Source organism: Lampris incognitus, chromosome 12, assembly GCF_029633865.1.
Source record: "Lampris incognitus isolate fLamInc1 chromosome 12, fLamInc1.hap2, whole genome shotgun sequence".
Lineage (NCBI taxonomy): Eukaryota > Metazoa > Chordata > Actinopteri > Lampriformes > Lampridae > Lampris > Lampris incognitus.
In genome coordinates this window covers 56753904-56759903 of record NC_079222.1, presented here as the reverse complement: position 1 = coordinate 56759903, position 6000 = coordinate 56753904, and the positions used below count along the sequence as shown (strand labels likewise).

General features: G+C 46.7%; 1 protein-coding gene across 3 annotated transcripts in view; it reads left to right on the top strand.

Annotated features, from left to right (window-relative positions):
* The first annotated feature begins 255 nt into the window (after window positions 1–255).
* The window catches only part of scai (suppressor of cancer cell invasion), a 192316-nt gene continuing 186571 nt past the window's right edge, over window positions 256–6000 (top strand). Inside the window, exons 1-2 of one of the 3 annotated variants that reach the window (XM_056290859.1) lie at window positions 256–764; window positions 2423–2498. The gene's annotated coding sequence lies outside the window, so the exon portion shown is untranslated. Of the gene's footprint in view, window positions 859–2422; window positions 2499–6000 lie in introns of all 3 variants that reach the window. The other 2 variants (XM_056290860.1, XM_056290861.1) reach the window with 2 other exon arrangements.

Sequence of the window (6000 nt, the reverse complement as noted above, 5' to 3'; positions counted from 1 at the left end):
TCCGCCTAGTGGCAGAGGGCGTACAGTCCGCCTAGTGGCAGGGGGCGTTCAGTCCGCCTAGTGGCAGGGGGCGTACAGTAACGCCGCCTAGTGGCGGGGGGCAGCCGTAGCCTATATCTTGGAAGGCGCGTCCTCGAGGGAAGGCGGTGAGAGGAGGAACGCTTGAAGCGTGAATATGTGAAATACAACTGATGAAAAGAGAGAGCGCAGTATTTGATCATAGTCAGCAAAAAGAAAGAGCTGTAATGGGTTCGTCTCCAGGTGTTTGTCATGAGCAACACGTTTGTTTATCTGCAGTTGTGTTATTGTTTTGCACACTGGAAAAGCTTCACATTGTAACGTTACACAATGGGCACAATCTAATAATAATGAGGTGTGAACAGCGCTGTCATCTGTGACACCGGACGACACAAATCCAACTGACTTGGCGCGACTTGACTTGGCGCATCCCTTTAAACTTTTACGTTGAAAGACGTCACCCGGAAGTAGCCGTGCGCTTTGCCTGGGCTGGGACGAGACCAGCGGCAGCGGCCGGGTGAGCTTTGGTCTGGCTGTTGGGAAGGACCGCCTCAACGCGGGCTGAATGAAGCGTGGTAGTCCACATCGGCGGTGTCCAGCGCGCTTCTACAGCTGTCCAGCGTAACTTGGAGTGACATGTCCAGGAAGCCGCGCGACATCGGTGGCGCTCATCGTAGCTCGTGCACAGATCTGTGAGAAGACGCGCTCGCTCCCGCAGCGCTGCGATACGTTAGCAAGCTAGCGAGGTAAGAGAAGCGCTGCCCTCCGGAGCCGCGCTCAAGCTAGCAGGCACACCCGCCCGTCACTCGCCCGCCCGTCCGCCCGCACACCCGTCTGTCGGTGAGCTGTCTTGCTTGCTAGCCTGCATATATTATGGGATTTTCCTGTGCTGGTGTCAGTCACCGGGGTGCTGTGTGTGGCTGTGATGGATTACTGTGTGTGTGTTTCGTTAAATCCTTCATCTTGAGGCTGGCGCTGCCTTACTGGTGCCAGGTGGAAGATTCCGGCTTTGTCTCTGGCACGTAAAGCAGCGCTAATGACTGTGTGCAGTTAGTGTGTCGGAATTTAATGACGCCGGATAGCTGGTCAGGCAGCATGAGCTGACGTCACAAACCTAGGTCAGGCAGCATGAACGGACGTCACAAACCTAGGTCAGGCAGCATGAACGGACGTCACAAACCTAGGTCAGGCAGCATGAGCGGACGTCACAAACCTAGGTCAGGCAGCATGAGCTGACGTCACAAACCTAGGTCAGGCAGCATGAGCTGACGTCACAAACCTAGGTCAGGCAGCATGAGCTGACGTGACAAACCTAGGTCAGGCAGCATGAGCTGACGTCACAAACCTAGGTCAGGCAGCATGAACGGATGTGATAAACCTAGGTTAGGCAGCATGAACTGACGTCACAAACCTAGGTCAGGCAGCATGAACGGACGTGACAAACCTAGGTTAGGCAGCATGAACTGATGTCACAAACCTAGGTTAGGCAGCATGAACTGACGTCACAAACCTAGGTTAGGCAGCATGAACTGACGTGATAAACCTAGGTTAGGCAGCATGAACTGACGTCACAAACCTAGGTTAGGCAGCATGAACTGACGTGATAAACCTAGGTTAGGCAGCATGAACTGACGTCACAAACCTAGGTTAGGCAGCATGAACTGACGTCACAAACCTAGGTTAGGCAGCATGAACTGACGTCACAAACCTAGGTTAGGCAGCATGAACTGACGTGATAAACCGTACGATGACGTCAGTAAGGCTAATCGTGAGAAAATGCAGCATTAGCTAGCATACATGTTTTTATATCAAGTCACTAGCTTGGATTCTGAATCACTTCCACAAGTGTGTGTGTGTGTGTGTGTGTGTGTGTGTCATTTTCATGTTTTCTGTTGTAGATTACTTGCTTACCACACAACGGATTGCACACATTGCTCGATAAGCTGAAGCTGTTTTAGACGGGATAGACTGAAGCTGTTTTAGACGGGATAGACTGTAAGGTTTTGTCTAAACCGTCAACCAGTCATTCAAATCCTCTATATTGTGATATTGGTCCCAATCCTTTCTGATGAGGCATCTTTTGTTTTTTATAATTTCAAAAGCGGAAGGTTTCAAATGGGATTAAAAGTGTAAAACGTGAATTCCTCCTGTCCTTATCCCCGTTTTGTTCTAGAACTAGCTAGCTTAACTAACTGCACGGTCACACGAACCGCGGCTTTAGGAGACCAGAACCGTCCTGAGCGTTCAGGAATGTGGGAATGCATTTTGCAGGGATTTCGTGTTGAAATATACAAGTGACATTCTGTTGTAGCTGCCTCACACCAGCAGATGTGGTGATGTTCCTGTCTCTCTCTTTCTGGCAGCAAGTACAGGTACAGACAGCTTCCTCTCTCTCTGTATGCAGGCTCTACAGAGGATGAAGAGAGCCATTTCACTAGGTGAACCTGTCATTCATTCCATCCATACCTTTCAATAAACCAGTAAGTCATCAATAAATACATACATTCATAAACACGAAAGTGATTTATTGAAGATTTTATCAAAATATTTAATGATTTTTGATGGCTTTGTTGAAGTATATTTTGATGGAATAGACGAAGGAGGTTGAATCAGTTCATCTGGACACAACGTTTATCGCCAGATATGTTCTATCATCATCTAAGTAACCTCTTCAGTCTCAACTGACTGCAGGTGTCCCCAACCCCTTTGTTCATTGAGCATGCATCAAGACAATCAAAGGATATATTGAAGGATTTTTGAATGATTTATTGAAATTCATTGATGGATTTATTGAAGGATTTTTTTTGTAAGATTTATTGAAAGATTTGTTGAAGAATTGCATCCCCCACCATGCAAATGAGGAGTGGGTTTCAGTTCACTTGAGCTGTTCTGACTGAATACAGAATACACTTTATTTGTCATTTGTACATACGTACATACAATTAAATTCACTCTCTGCGTTTAACCCATCCCAGCTGTGTAGCTAGGAGCAGCGGGCAGCCGCCGTGCAGCGCCCGGGGAATGGTTTACTCTTGGTTTACCCTTTTCCGGGTACTGACAGCTGGGTGGACTATGCCCGGGGATTTGAATTCAGAGTTACCTTCACCTAGCCTTTGCCTAAACAGGCATCAACTTACAAGGTAGCAGGTGGTTTTGTTGTCATAGTGTTTCCTTCTCCTAGCCTTTGCCTAAAGAGGCATTAACTCACAAGGCAGCAGGTGGATTTGAAATCAGAGTTCCCTTCTCCTACCCCAATGTGTTAGCTGGACTGGGCACCATGGGAAGTGTACCATACAGGCATGCAGGAGGACCAAATCTATAAGTAGGGACGTCGTCCTTAGCCAAAGGGCCCTTGCTGAGGTAAGGTACCACCCCACTACAGCCTGCGGTTACAGTTTAGCATCTTACCCAGGACAGCAGGGAGTCTTACCCAGGACAGCAGGACAGTTGAGCGTCTTACCCATGACATCTTACCCTGGACTGCAAGGCTGTGCAGGGAATATTGTCATTGGACTCTGTGATTCAATAGGCAGTCAAGCAGTTGGCAGTTGACAAATTCAGGAAAATAGAGTGCAGTACGTCAATTATACTGCATGGCAGACAGATTAGAAAGAAGCAGAAGACATCAGTCATGTATCTACATTAACACTTTTTTTTTTTAACCCAGGCAATGGTAAATGGGTAATGCTGACGTTATTCAAGCCAAACTATATACTTGTAACTGCTAAACGATGTGGTCACATTTAGTTTTTGGTTACATGTGATATGCACCATGAACAGTACTATTGTGTGCAATGTGCAGTGGGGGCACAAGCTGTTCGGTACTCTTGTATAGGGTTTGACATGCACAATAGGCTATTGACATCTACATTGAATGAACTGATGACATAACGTACTGGTGATATGACAACAGTTAATCAACTATCAACAGTAAAGATACTACGTAAATTAAAAGATGATGCTGATTGATAATTACAACAATAATAATAACTGTCATTATCATTGCAAAAAATTGGTTGGTGTCAGTGTCCTGATGCATGCTTAATAATCCAGGTAAGGAAATCAAACAAAGTTGAATCAGTTCATCAGGACACAACGTTTATTGACCAATACGTACGTTTCATCATCATCTAAGTGACCTCTTCTGTCTCACCTGACTGCAGGTATCCCACCCTTATAAGCAATACAGTGACTGCAGGTGTCCCCACCATTATAAGCAATACAGTGACTGCAGGTGTCCCCACCCTTATAAACAATACAGTGACTGCAGGTGTCCCCACCCTTATAAACAATACAGTGACCGCAGGTGTCCCCACCCTTATAAACAATACAGTGACTGCAGGTGTCCCCAGCCTTATGAACAATACAGTGACTGCAGGTATCCCACCCTTATAAACAATATAGTGACTGCAGGTGTCCCCAGCATTATAAGCAATACAGTGACTGCAGGTGTCCCCGCCCTTATAAACAATACAGTGACTGCAGGTGTCCCCAGCCTTATAAACAATACAGTGACTGCAGGTATCCCCAGCCTTATAAACAATACAGTGACTGCAGGTGTCCCCACGCTTATAAACAATACAGTGACTGAAGGTATCCCACCATTATAAGCAATACAGTGACTGCAGGTGTCCCCGCCCTTATAAACAATACAGTGACTGCAGGTGTCCCCACGCTTATAAACAATACAGTGACTGCAGGTGTCCCCAGCCTTATAAACAATACAGTGACTGCAGGTATCCCCAGCCTTATAAACAATACAGTGACTGCAGGTGTCCCCGCCCTTCTAAACAATACAGTGACTGCAGGTGTCCCCACGCTTATAAACAATACAGTGACTGAAGGTATCCCACCATTATAAGCAATACAGTGACTGCAGGTGTCCCCGCCCTTATAAACAATACAGTGACCGCAGGTATCCCCGCCCTTATAAACAATACAGTGACTGCAGGTGTCCCCACCCTTATAAACAATACAGTGACTGCAGGTGTCCCCACGCTTATAAACAATACAGTGACTGAAGGTATCCCACCATTATAAGCAATACAGTGACTGCAGGTGTCCCCGCCCTTATAAACAATACAGTGACTGCAGGTGTCCCCACGCTTATAAACAATACAGTGACTGCAGGTGTCCCCAGCCTTATAAACAATACAGTGACTGCAGGTATCCCCAGCCTTATAAACAATACAGTGACTGCAGGTGTCCCCGCCCTTCTAAACAATACAGTGACTGCAGGTGTCCCCACGCTTATAAACAATACAGTGACTGAAGGTATCCCACCATTATAAGCAATACAGTGACTGCAGGTGTCCCCGCCCTTATAAACAATACAGTGACCGCAGGTATCCCCGCCCTTATAAACAATACAGTGACTGCAGGTGTCCCCGCCCTTCTAAACAATACAGTGACTGCAGGTGTCCCCACGCTTATAAACAATACAGTGACTGAAGGTATCCCACCATTATAAGCAATACAGTGACTGCAGGTGTCCCCGCCCTTATAAACAATACAGTGACTGCAGGTGTCCCCGCCCTTATAAACAATACAGTGACTGCAGGTGTCCCCACCCTTATAAACAATACAGTGACTGCAGGTGTCCCCAGCCTTATAAACAATACAGTGACTGAAGGTATCCGCGCCCTTCTAAACAATACAGTGACTGAAGGTATCCGCGCCCTTCTAAACAATACAGTGACTGCAGGTATCCCACCATTATAAGCAATACAGTGACCGCAGGTATCCCACCATTATAAGCAATACAGTGACTGCAGGTATCCCCGCCCTTCTAAACAATACAGTGACTGCAGGTGTCCCCGCCCTTATAAACAATACAGTGACTGCAGGTATCCCACCATTATAAGCAATACAGTGACCGCAGGTATCCCCAGCCTTATAAACAATACTGTGACTGCAGGTATCCCACCATTATAAGCAATACAGTGACTGCAGGTGTCCCCAGCCTTATAAACAATACAGTGA